Source organism: Pelodiscus sinensis, chromosome 1 (genome assembly GCF_052426305.1).
Source record: "Pelodiscus sinensis isolate ZL-2025 chromosome 1, ASM5242630v1, whole genome shotgun sequence".
Classification (NCBI taxonomy): Eukaryota; Metazoa; Chordata; order Testudines; family Trionychidae; genus Pelodiscus; species Pelodiscus sinensis.
The window spans coordinates 285781780-285796018 of NC_143052.1; positions in this window are offsets into that span (position 1 = coordinate 285781780).

Below are 14239 nucleotides of genomic sequence, written 5' to 3' on the forward strand. Positions count from 1 at the left end.
ATTATATTATATTATATTATATTATATTATATTATATTATATTATATTATATTATATTATATTATATTATATTATATTATATTATATTATTCTTCCTAATATGCTATTTGAATATACCTTGATCTGATTAAATAACGAATATGTGTGTGAGCTGAGAATGTCTAAGTACATGCATAACTTTCCTTTCAGGCTCTTTCAATAAATACAATTTCCATAAATGTTACTCCTATCTCTTATTTCTGTACCTTCTTGTAAGGAATCACTGTGTTTGGAGCTGTTTGATCATGCCAAAATAAGGGAAAGGCAACAAAGAAATGTGCATCCAAGGGCAATGCCTCTGTTCAAACTGATATCATGGTTGTGTTTATTATTTCTTGCTTATGGGCCAATACAGATCAGTGGCCATGCAAAGCTTTAAAGGTTGAGCTGTGGTTGACAAATACCATAAAGAAATAAAGATGGGGCTGTCTGTATTAAATATAGTAGAAATTCAGCTAATTTCTATATTATTTAGGGCAATCATTTATATAGAAATACATTTTGCCAGTGCTGTTTTTAAAAAGTTGTCTGGGTCTGTTTTATTCATTCATTTTACAATCTCAGCAGCTTTGTTTAGGACACTCCTTTTCCTGTCATAAGGGCATCCACTTTTTTATCTTCTCTTATTAATCTTTAATACAATATTTACTGTTGAAAGCAGAAAACATTTCTAATTTGGATATGATAACCAAGGTAATATACACTACTCAGTGTGACATGTAAATAGTGGAATATACAATTACAGTTATACAACCTTGTTGTTTTTACGTACAGAGCCTTTAACAAACTTATCCATTACTTCCTTCACCTTATTCACTGTAACTTTGATACAAGTTATAGGACTTCATGGATTTTTCCTGCATTAAAACTCAATCAGTTGTCTGTATTCCAGAAACTCTCCCATTTAGTTCTTAAGCCTCTATACTTTATCATAAGACTTTTTTTAAAAAAAATCACTTCCTTTTACTGAATTGCACAAATAAGGACCTAGATTTTTTCTTTTAAAATTTATTTCCAAGATTTTCAAATTCATAGAATAAAAAAATATTCTATTAGGACTGGTCTACACTAAAGGAGAAAGTCGACTTAAAATATGCAACTCCAGCTATGTTAATTATGTAACTGGAGTCGATATGTCTTAAATCGCACTTTCGTACCATCCACCAGCAGGAGATAGACAGGAGCACACGCTCAACCTCCTGTAGACTCCCCTTACTCCTCATGAGGAGCAGGAATACTGGTTCCGACAGGAGTGCCCTCTCAGTTTGAATTAGCAGGCCTTCACTAGACCCGCTAATTCATAACCTGGAAGATCAACTGCAGCACATCAATCTTCTCCATAGTGTCGACAAGCCCTGAGAAAGCAAGGTTTATACAGAAAAAAATACAGCAACACAATTACCAATATGCCACAAAAGAAGCATACAGGGAGTGCAACAGAACAAAGTTATACATAATACAGTCAACATAGGCTGATATATCCTTCCACAGAGGTATCATTGTTTAATTGACTGGCTACCTAGTGTATCTTCTTATTAGAAACAACTGCAAGGTGGTGACTTGTTAAGTAGAAAATACTGCTTTATATAAATGTGTGCAATGAGCTTTCTTTCTTATACTTTCTTGTAAGAAGTTTAGTCTATTCAGATTAGTTAAGCAATATGCTTGATTTACAATGTCAATTAATTTGATCTTTTTAGCAGAACATTAAGTCAAATGTTGAAATTGCACTTTCAATTTCTCTTTGAGTTCATTAGTAAAACAATGGACTATGAGATTGTAATGGGTATTTAGATTAGCAACTCTATTTAGTGTATTAAATAACTGCTTTGTCCCAGTAAGGTAAAGAGGTTCCGTGTAAGGCTTGTACCCCACATATCTCCTAATGTCTCATTGTCTCAATAAGTCAACCATTTCCTTTTTCAACTCATTATATTTTGTTTTCTTCCATGAATATTCTTAAAAATTATTAAATGTCATAATAATAATAATAATAATCAACTAATTTATCCAGGCCAGAACTTTTTTGATTCTAACTAACTAACCAACCATAATCCTCGATAAAAGACTCTCAGTGTACTCAGTAGATGTGTACTGGTGTCCATAGGTGGCAGGTATAAGAGGCAAGGGGAGCAATGCTTTCCCTGGATATTAGTGGTCAACCTTTCCCCTCTTCCTATCTTTATTCTGAAGGTTCCTGCAGACTCCCATAATAGCCTGTTGCAACCTGGAGTCTTTTGCTCCAGAGAGGATCCAGCAACTGAAAAGGGAAGAGACTTCTAGCTTGCCAGACCTATTAGCATAACACTAAACTTATGAGAGACATTAATTAATTGATTGCTAATGAAGCCATGTATACAGGACCTAAGTTTAAGATTGTTTAAGATATTTCATTAGCTTGTTGCTGAAGATTATGAAATCACATCTCTAAAAAATCCCTATAGAAGTTTTTACATGCACAATGTGAATATTCAGCTTTAGCATTAAAAGCTTGGCTCTTTAGACACATATTTTTAAAATAAATTCTTTAAAAGACTGCCCTTATTTAAATTCACATTTTCATTTTAATGACTATAGTACAAAAACCTGCTTCCAAAGTCTTCCTGTCCTATCTGTCCATCCCTGTTGTAATTTTTCTTTTTAGCCCACCCCACCCTTGTTGAAGAGAGCCCTTAAAGCAGTGGTCTCCAACCTTTTTAAGCATGAGATCACTTTTTGAATTTAAGTGCAATCCAAGATCTACCTCAAACCCAAACACCCTTTTCCCTGCCTTCTTTGTGCCCCTTCTGAGGCCCCGCCCCTTCTCACTCCATCCTTCCTCCCTCACTTTCACCAGGCAGGGGCAGAGGTTGAGGTGCAGGCTCTGATCTTGGTTTAAGGGATTTAGTGTGCAAGAGGGACCCTGAGCTGAACTTGTGGCAGGCAGTTGGGGTGCCCAAGGAGGTTCTAGGTGTGGGAGGGCATTTGGTGCTCAGGGCTAGGGCAGGGGCTTGATGTGCGGGAGGAGGTTTATGACTGGGGCAGGAGTTCAGGATGTGGGCTTCAGCTAGGTACTGCTTATCTCAGGTAGCTCCTGGGTGGTGGTGCAGGGGGGCTAAGGCAGGCTCATCCCGCCCTGGCCCATTCCCTAAAGCATCCAGCAAACCCAGTCCTGTTGTGCCCCCTCTTTGCTCTGTGGAGATGGGATACAGGGTGGGAGAGGGGGCATCTTGGCATGAGCCCTCACCCTCCCCTGACTGGAGGCTCTTGAGGGGACAGCTCCAAGGCAAAGGGCAGGAGATGTACCACAGTCTGCGGGGAGCAGCTGAAGTGTCAGCGCTTGATAGAGAACAACATACTTTTCTTCCAGAAAGCTGGACAAATGAATTTCTCTTTCTTTATTTCTGCCTGTTTCATGAACTAGTTTTAGAGAACCCTCCATCAAAATCAGTAGTAAGATACACTATTCTTTGTTATGCCCAAAATCTTTGGAAACATATTTTTAAAGTAAACATATGTCAGAAAAATGCTTTTATTTTCTAAAAGCAATGGACTTTGTTATGAACATACTGAGCATCTCTGACTGATTAATTTAAAATAACTTCTTTGTTTCAGTGTGTTAAATACGTAGTAATCTGGAATGGTTACTTTATGAAGGCTTAAGAGTAGATTTAAAATATAAAATCAGCTTAGAAATACTGATGAAGAAAATATAAAACGGAGAAGAGTTGCATCATGTATTCCCTAAAATGTAATTCAGCAGGACAGCTAACCTGTCCTTACTACAAAGTTTTTGCAAGTACATCTCTGACAAACTTCAGAGTATATCAAAAACCCATGACTGACATTTTTTTTAATTCTAAAATTTGGTGCTTTTAATTAGGCCTTGCAGTATAGATGTTGCCACAGAGTTCCAGTGAAATCAGTGGGACTCCATACAGTCATTAAGGTCCACCCAGATGGTTCATTCTGCATATCCAGTCTTCATAAGTCATACAGTGGAAAATATGATCCATTTTCTTTAGAAATCAATTTTAGAAGAGTGATTTTTTTTCAAATGTCATTTGCTACATTTCAGTTCAGAGATTTGGCTAGAAGGGATAAGCAGGGAGGGGGAGAGAAGAGAAGAGGGAGACAGTGGGAAGTGGGCAAGGCCTGGGTGGAGCAAATGTGGTGTATGGGTGGAGTCACAGGCTGAGTAACCGGCATTCCCAAACAGCAGCTTCAACCACCACCACCACCACCACTGTTGCCACAGATAAGAAATTGGTCTGCTTATATACTAGCTAATTCATAACTCTCTCTTCAGATAAACTATTTTTTTCCTAAAGTGCAAGACATATTAGCAAAGATTACAAAGCTTGAGCTACAGTTTGGCTCTACCGGTACTTCAGTCCCAGTCTTGAAAAGAATGCACCATGAAAAACATCTATTCCCTCATAGGCTGTGTCTATACTGCAAAGCTTTTCCGCAAGAGGAAATGCAAATGGAGTATTCATTTGCATATGTTGTGCTTGCATTTGCATTTCTCCTCGGATCCCTTTTGTGCAAGAGGTTTTTGTGCTAAAAAGAGCTGTGGAGATGGTTCCTTTTTGCTCAAAAGGGTGGGTTTTGCACAAAAAGGAGCCATCTACACAGCTCTTTTTTGCGAAAAACCTCTTGCGCAAAAGGGATCCGAGGAGGAAATGCAAATGCAAGAGCAACATATGCAAATGAGGGCTGCATTTGCATTTCCTCTTGCGGAAAAGCCTTGCAGTATAGATGTTGCCACAGAGTCCCAGTGAAATCAGTGGGACTCCATACAGGCATTAAGGTCCACCCAGATGGTTCATTCTAAATGATGAAAGGACCATAGCGGTTGTGCTGCCTGTTTATGCAGACTTGAATTCAACCATGTTGGCCTAAAGTTAAGGCTTTAAACAGTGTTGTTAGTCTGACTGTCTTACAGCTTTGAAGCCATGCAACAGGCTTATGAGTACATGATTAGAACCAAAAGGAATGTTTCAGTCCAAACTTTTTTTCTGCCAAAAATGTGGATCGGTGTGTAACAGGATTCCCATGATACAATTTGTACTGCAGGGACACTGAGCCCTCCAAACAGGGCTGTCTCTCACTCTGTGATGTGGATGTTAAGCAACAAGCCTCAGAGAGGCATTGAATTTGCACTAGGGATGGGCAACCTAGGCAACCTAGGCTAGTGAGTGGGTCACAGGAGTGGTCTTCCTTCATCTTACCTGTAGAATCTGGTAACCCTGCACACGGGCAATAGTTAACAATATATCTTGCAAGCCACCCATAGAAACCCCACACATAGAACCGCTGACTTACACAGACATCCACAATAAGGGACAATCCCAGCTGAATTACGTGATGGAACTCCCAGCCACTCATGAATCAACTACAATGAAGCTCCAGACACTTCCCCCCAACACGCCAGCCTTGCAGACTAGAAATGTATCGACTTGCTCTAATCAGAAGCTTCAGAAGTGTTAAGTTAATTACAGGCAGTCCCCGGGTTACGTACAAGATAGGGACTGTAGGTTTGTTCTTAAGTTGAATTTGTATGTAAGTCGGAACTGGTACATATTGTAGGGGAAACTCTACCAAACATTTCTCCAGAGTTCAGTTTTATTCTCCCACACCTCACTTCCCTCAGTCCTTTATTCTCAAGCTGAGGTGTCTGCTGAGAAAAGCTGCTTCGCGTCTCCCTGGTCTGCTGGGGGGAAGCAGCTAGTGCAGGGTTTGCTCACCCCGTTTGTAAGTAGGGATCCAATGTAAGTCGGATCCATGTAACCCGGAGACTGCCTGTACTTAGTTTGCCATTTCTTTACAGGAAAGTGGACATGCACTGACCTCTGTAACCTCTGATGAGGTTTCACAGGCACTTCTACCAAAGCACTGTTTTAGGTAAAATATAACAGATTTATTAACCACAGAAAAACAGATTTTAAGTGATTATAAGTAGCAGGCATAGAAATCAGAGATGATTGCCCAAGAAATAAAACAAAAATACAGCGTAAATTCTATTTTTAACACACTAAGCAGGATTTGAATCAAGTAAAGTTTCATCCTGACAGATGGTACAAGCTGGTTAAAGTTCTTTATAAGACAGGTTGGGACTACGTTCCAGCCTGGGACCAAACTTCCCCAGTTCAAGGTCTTAGGTTTCCAGATATGGTTCCTGCGGTTGAGATGGGGAGAGATAAGGGGAAAGAAAAGCCAAGAATATTGCCACTGTCTCTGTTTTTATACCTTTCCTCTCTTTTGTGTGCTAATTTTCTCTCAGAAGTCTCTGGGATAATGTATTATTTTCTTAATGGGCCATGAATGCTAGCTGGGACGTCCTTCGTTGCAGCTGAAATCCTGGTTGTGGATGTTCCGATCATATAGCATATGTCAGTAGCACACAGAGCAATACTTCATAACTTCAAATATAATGATAGTTCATACAGCCCAACAGAATATTATTGTTAAAATAGTAACATACAAGGTTAGCTATGTGCAAAATTTATAATCATATCACAGTGGTGAACATTGAGGGTTCCAGGTTGCTAGTGTGAGGTGCAGCGTGCCACACACTGACCTTCCAATGTTTTATGAATTCATGTTGATTTTTGCCAAATTGTTTCAGTTGAAAATTTTGAAAAAAAAGAATATTTTGATTTGAACTTTCTGAAAAAATGCTATATTTTTTTAATTGAAAATGACCTTTTGTTTCTAAAAGTATTTATTTTTCATATTAATGTAAAACAATCATTGAAATGAAATGTTTAAAAGTTGAAAAAAATGTGCAAACAAAATATATTTTTTCTGTACAAACAATGAATGAAAAATCTGTTATTTGCTCAGCTCCACAAATGATTTCACATAGCAAGATTATTACTATTAACATAAAGATAGTATGGATATATCACTTCTACAAGATTTTTTTTCATACAGAAAAGAGACTTGGAGGTTTAGGAATGGTTTTTATCAAGTGGGGATTTATTTTCATAATATTTATATTAATATTCAAATTTTTGTCCCCCAAATTCAAGGCAAACAGTATTATGAATATTGGTCTCATGCACAGCTCTACCAATTAACAGTTATTTGCATATATTTTAATTTCTTTTCTATTATGTCTGGAAAAATAAATCCATGGATTAGGAAACTAAACACTCTTCATTTTGTTAGATAAGATGCAAAGTGAAAGAAAAATATTATATTTTCTGTCTTGTGTTCTAAACTGTAATAATAATCTTTTACCTCTCAATATATATTCATTATTACTGTATTACTTTTGTTGGCAATGATTTGTGCTATATGATCTTATTTATCCATTTATGCACATGCAACATTTAAATTTCTCCAACCTTACTACAGTTTTGCTATTTAACTTACTTTTTTTTATTGCTTTCAAGGGCTTTCTGTATTTTCTTTTATAGTTTTACTTATCTGCTCCCTAATCCCAATGGCTTCTGTATTTCATGACATGCTAAGGTAAGATAAGTTGTGCTGTGTTGTTGTTTTTTTTTCATAAAGATGATTCAGGAAAATAATTGATTTCTGCAACTTTATTCAGGTAAGGTCAATTTTTTGCAAGAAAGATTTTAAATAGATTCATAGAGTCCAAGGCCAGAAAGAACCACTGTGGCCACCTAGTCTGACCTGTATAACCCAGGCCATGGAACTTCTCCAAAATAATTATTAGAACATAGTCTTTAGAAAAAAAATCAATCTTGAATTAAAAATACTAGCTATAAGGAATCCACCACAACCCTTGACAAATTGTTCCAATTACCCTCACTGTTAAAAAATGTACACCTTATTTCTAGTCTGAATTTGTCTAACTTTACCTTCTAGCCACAGAATCACATTAGACATTTTTCTGCTAATTTGAAGAATGGTTATCAAATATTTGTCCCTCATGTAGATATGTATAGATTGCAATGATGTCACTCCTTAACTTTCTATTTTTAAGCTAAATAGATGGAGTCAGTGAACTCTGGCACTATAAGGCAGGTTTTCTAAGTCTCTCATCATTCTCGTGGCTCTTCTCTGGACCGTCTCCAATTTATCAACCTTCTTCTTGAATTGTGGACACTAGAACAGGTCACAGTATTCCATCCTTGATTGCACCAGTGACAAATATGGAGGCAAAATGAACTCTCTGCCTCTACTCAAGATTCCCCTCTTTATGCAGTCAAAGAGTGAATTAACCCTTTTGCCCAGAACTTCTCACTGGGAACTCGTGTTCAATTGATTAGCCACTACAACCCCCAAATCTTTTTTAAAAATTACTGCTCAGCATACCTCACCATCTACGTATGCTCTATACTCTTTGGGTATGTCTACACTACCACCCTAGTTCGAACTAGGGTGGTAATGTAGTCAACCGGAGTTGCAAATGAAGTCCGGGATTTGAATTTCCCAGGCTTCATTTGCATGTTGTAGGGCGCCGCCATTTTTAAATGTCCGCTAGTTCGGACTCCGTGCCCCGAGGCTACACGCGGCACGAACTAGGTAGTTAGGACTAGGCTTCCTATTCCGAACTACCGTTACTCCTCGTTCCACATTTTAAAATGGCGGCGCCCGGCAACATGCAAATGAAGCCCGGGAAATTCAAATCCCGGGCTTCATTTGCAACTCCGGTTTACTACATTACCACCCTAGTTCGAACTAGGGTGGTAGTGTAGACATACCCTTTGTTACTAAGTGTACAATTTATATTTTGCGATAATGAAAGTCATATTATTTTCTTATGATTAAAAGACACATATGGGATCTTTTTCTGGGGGATAAGTCAACATGCTGCATTTATTGATAATATAACAAAGTGGCATATGCATTCACACACACACATACATACACACACATCCTGCTGATGTGATAGTTACCAGTCTGTTGCTCGACCCAATCTATTGGCCATATAAGTTGAGTACGAGGGAGGAGCTGGGTTCTTGTCAGTCCGGACTGATGCTTCATGGTCATAGCAAGACGGAACCCGAAGAACCATACAAGACACCCCATCCTTTATAGGATTTTCCTTCCATGTGAGTCTATGCATTTTGCCTTGTCATTTATTACCACAATCAGTTTTTCTGTGACATACGTTTATCTAGAGGTTGTTCTCACAGTCATCTGATATCAGTGTGCTCATGACCCTTCGTGGGTGTTGTCTTCCAGCTAAAGTTGTTATCATTCCCTATCAAAGGGTGCTTTCTGCTAACTTCAGGGTTCCTCAATTTGTCCCAGTCCAATCTCCATCTTCAAAGTGCTTTAGTTGATAATTATTTGGTGTTTCTGAGTCTCCAGCCCCTCCTCTGACCATATGGGCAGCCAGTGGCCTTCACACTTATCTCTCCTAAAACATTCTCTCTCTCATTCACACAAACAACACATTTACACAATTGCAGCATAGAACAATGGGGTACCTTCTAGTCACTTTAACAAAGTTACAAAGTCTTTCAACATTAAACGTTTTTCTATCTATTACAAGGCTTTATCTAATGCTGACATTACTATGTATTACAATATTCCATTCCTTCACTTTAACATCAGAACATGCTAACATCAAATAGAGCTGGAAATAAATTAACAAAGCTGCCTGGCCTGTCTGAGGCCTACATCTTGTATTTAAATTTAATCCAAACTTTATACTATAACATACATTCATTATAACTAACTAACTTATCACCTACAAAATTACAAGGCTACAATTTGTTGCTCCCTGCTTACCAAGTGATCTAGATTGCTTTTCCCTGACATGTTCTCTTAATTTTTTATTATTCTAATAATTTTTATGTCACCAGAAAACTTTGTTGGTGATCATTTTATACTTTTTTCCATGACATTGATAAACAGAGTTAAATAGTGTAGGACCAAGAGCTAGTTCCTGTGGGATGCCATCAAAAACTTACACATTCAGGGATGATTTCCCATTTACTGTTGCATTTTGAAACCTATCAGTTGGCCAGTTTTTAGTCCATTTCATGAGTGCTGTCTTCCTTCCATCTCTCTGGAACTTATCTAGAAAAGGTGATATGCCCTCAAACGGTATTAGCATTGCAGAATAGCCTTCACCAGTGAAGTCAGCTATGGCTGAACAGCTCTGTGTGTGGGGGTCTGTGTCTGTGTGTGTTTCTGAGAGAAAAAGAGAGAGGTTATATGTACAGCTGCTTTTCCAACGAAACTTGAGGAATGGCCACACTACAGTTGTGTTCTTCTGCAAGAAAATCAAAAGAACAGAGGGGTTTTTCCGGCATTGGTAATCCTCATTTTAAGAGGAAGAAGCCTTTTTGCAAAAGAGCTATTTCACAAAAAGGCATGTGTGGATGGGGAAGAGGGAGTTCTTTTGTAAGTAGAGGAAAGAGGAAAAAGCACAGGTGCCCTGGTGACCATTCCGTCCATAGCAGTCACAGCTTACATGCAAGAGAGTGTCCATTCAGTCTAGACACTTTCTTTTGAAAAAGCAGATTGCTTTTTCGATGTACTTTTGCAGTGTGGACGCTCTCTTTCAGAAGAAGTTTTTTCAGAAGATCTCTTCTGAAAAAAAGTGTCTTCCAAAAGAAGCCTATAGTCTAGACATAGACAGAGAAAGAGAGAGAGAGAGAGAGAGAGAGAGAGAGAAAGAGAGAATCCTGAAGATGCAGTGCCGGGGATATGGGAAAGGGAAGATGAACCCATGCAAGAAGGGCATATGGCACTCAAAGAGAAGGTAGAGTGTTTGGTGGCATACCTACTAGCTTTTCTGTAGACCCTCCAGTGGGTCCATTGAGAAGAACTTTTTTCTAGAGTTGAAATCTCCCAAATGAGCTTCCATCTGTGATACCTAGAGGATGCAGGAGAAGAGTGCACATGGATGGGGATCGGGAAAGACAAAACAAAAGAATTACAGTTCTACCTAGGCCTCTCTTATCTCAGACACGCCAGCCTCTGCAATCTGAGGTTCAGATTGCTCCCTACCAGGCTCTTCCTATATTCCCATTAATGAGAATGCATCTGACAAAGTGGGTCTTTGCCTACGAAAGCTTATGCTCCAACACTTCAGATAGTCTATAAGGTGCCACAGGGACTCCTCGCTGCTATTCCCATTAACTAGCTCATTGGACTGAGAGATTGCCTGTATCTTTAAATCTTTCTGAGGCTTTGACAGCAGGAAGGAGTGGGGGGACTTAGTCCTGGAGAAACCTGCTTAGCAAACCCAGGAGGGGGTCTAGCTAATGTATCATAGCAAATGTTTAGGTGTTGTTGTAGCAACTTTTATCATCTTACTGCCTTTCTTTCTGCCTAGTATGTACAAACAGCTAACCCCTTCTTGAAATAACCCTCTCTATGCTCACAGTAAAAAACACGGTAACAAACAGATGGAACATAAAATATTACAGGCAAACCAATATCCTTGACAAACGTAATCTTAAAAAAAAGACAAAACCTTTGCAAAGTTCTCCTGAAGAAAAATAAAATGAAAAACTCATTTATTTGTTGTAAATTAATCATATTGTAGCAGTGTTTTCTGTTTAAACAAATTAATATACAGGTTCTGTTGTAAAATAAACAGTTTATTTTTGAAAGTGCTGCTAGAGCATACTGGTATTTAGCTATGATTAAAAAAAAACAATCCTACTTCAGAATATAATCTATTATTGGCTGTTGGCATGAGAATATCTAGTAATTTTCATCTGACAATCTCAAAATCCTTGAGAAAAGCAATGTTCTCTCCCCCTCCCCCCCACCCCCACCCACCGACTCATCCCCATTCTACCAAAGGGGGAAAAAATAAACCATGGTGAGTTACAGTGGTTTCTCAAGCTCACATAAGTATTTTCGGAGTAGCCAGTGTTGCCTACTCTTATGATTTTGTCATGATAATTATTGTTTTACTTGAAGTCCGAGCTCCTAGAGTCAGATGGATATGAGATTATTTCAGCCTTCATTCATAAAGAAAAACTAAGATGCTAACCCTCATGGATGTGGAGACAGTTTCAAATGTGACCCCTATGTATGCTACAGCTCAAAAAGCTGAAGGCAAGTAAAAAGAAAACCAAATCCTTTATTTGCTTTTACTTTCATGGTTTTAAAGCCCATCTCATGGTTTTTGGTGAGCCTTGCTCATGATTTTTGAACATTTGGGGTTGGCAATATTGAACCACAGATATGGCCTTTGATTTCTCCCTTGAGGTAGGATGTATCAGTTTCATTGTGGCCAAATGGGAAACATTATCAGTGGGACAAACTGGTTTTGTTGTTTAGAATAAAAAAAACAGAAACTTCAAAGGCATTTACTGCATTATTATGAAATAAGGATGATTGTGAGGTGGGGAACATAAAACTTGCCAGCTAATTAATTTGTAACATGCACATGTTTTCACGCAGCTTATTGTTTTCACTTAGTAGATTTCCTTAGAACTAAATTCAGTTCTCACAGTTATCCTGGAATTACATCATTGTAACTTCCATGCCTCTGGATTTACTGCAGTAGCAGAGTAAGATTTGGCCCTCAGTTTGTAATTCAGGTTTGGGAATGTTTTGGCATTTAGGTTTATTGGACTGACAGTGGGGCTGCTATTATCATGTGCAGCACCTGCAGTTTGACCTTTTAGTCAGCTGAGTCCTAATCAGAAAAGACCTCTGACATGTTACCAGGATGCCAAGTAACTGTCCACAAAGGAAGGCCAGGAGTTAGACCAAATATTTTCTCAGCAGAACTCAGCAAAGCCACTAGAGCATACAACACTCTCCACACATCATTCCCAAAAAAACAAGAAAGAAATAGTGAAAGTAAAAGTGGAAGGAATAATATCAGAAATTCCTCCTGTAATCATTATAAAGGCAGAGCTCCCATTAAATTTAAGTGTGGGTCAGCCAGTTCATGTTTTTTTTTTTTTTGAGTGCCTGCATCAGGAACTTTTCCTTTCTTCAGGAATCCATAAACTCACCACTGACAAAATAACAATAACAATTCTCTTTCTCATAACACTTACTTAAAAAACAAGGCTGCCAAGCAATTACAAATTAATTGTGATTAACCATGCATTTGAAAGTGTGATTAATCGCATGATTAATCACGCTAATAAACAACAATAGAATATCATTTATTTAAATATTTTGGATGTCTTCTACATTTTCAAATGTGTTGATTTAAATTACCATACAAAATAAGTGTAGTGCTCACTTTATATTTATTTTTATATAAAAAATATTTGCCCCGTTAAAAAGATTCATACAAAAAAATAGGATTTTTCAATTCACCTCATGCAAACATTGTAGTGCAATCTTTTTACCATGAAAGTTGAACTTACAGATGTAGAATTATGCATTGAAAAATAGAACAATATAAAATGGGGTGGAGGAAGGGAAAGGGGAACCTCTGGCCTGTAGACCACATGCAGGCCAGAGGTTCTTTATGGTTAGCCTTTGTCATGCTGGAAGGGCATAACATGTGGAGTTCTGCAGGTATAAGTTTTGGGACCAGTTCTGTTCAATATATTCATCAGCAATTTAGATGAGGGCATAAAGTTTGCAGATGATACCAAGCTGGGAGGGGTTGCAACTGCTTTGGAGGATAGGGTGATAATTCAAAATTATCTGGACAAACTAGAGAAATGATCTGAGGTAAATAGGATGAAGTTCACTAAGGACAAATGCAAAGTACTCCACTTAGGGAGGAATAATCAATTTCACACAAACAAAATGGGAAGTGACTGCCTAGGAAAGAGTACTGCAGAAAGAGATCTAGGGGTCATAGTGGACCACAAGCCAAGTATGTATTAACAGTGTGACTCTGCTGCAAAATAAGCAAACATCATTCTGGGCTGCATTAACAGAAGTGTTTTAAAGTTTCAGAGGGGTAGCCATGTTAGTCTGTAACTGGATAAACTTAAAAAACAACAAATGTGCAGCACAAATTGTGTTTCTTGTTTCGAATTTAGGTTGCTGTGTAGATGCACCCTTAGGGTATGTCTAGACTACATGGCTCTGTCGACGGAGTCATGTAAAATAGTTTATTCAGCATAGTCAAAGAAGCGGGGATTTAAATAATCTCTGCTTCGTTAAAATTAAAATTGCCACCGCTCTGTGCTGACAATCAGCTGATCCAGAATAGTGCGGCAGTCTAGACACGGCGCGGTTGACAAGGGAAGCCTTTGTCAACCGCTCTGGTAAAGCTCGTTTCACAAGGCACACCAGAGCAGTAGACAAAGGCTTCCCTTGTCGACCGTACTGTGTCTAGACTGCCACG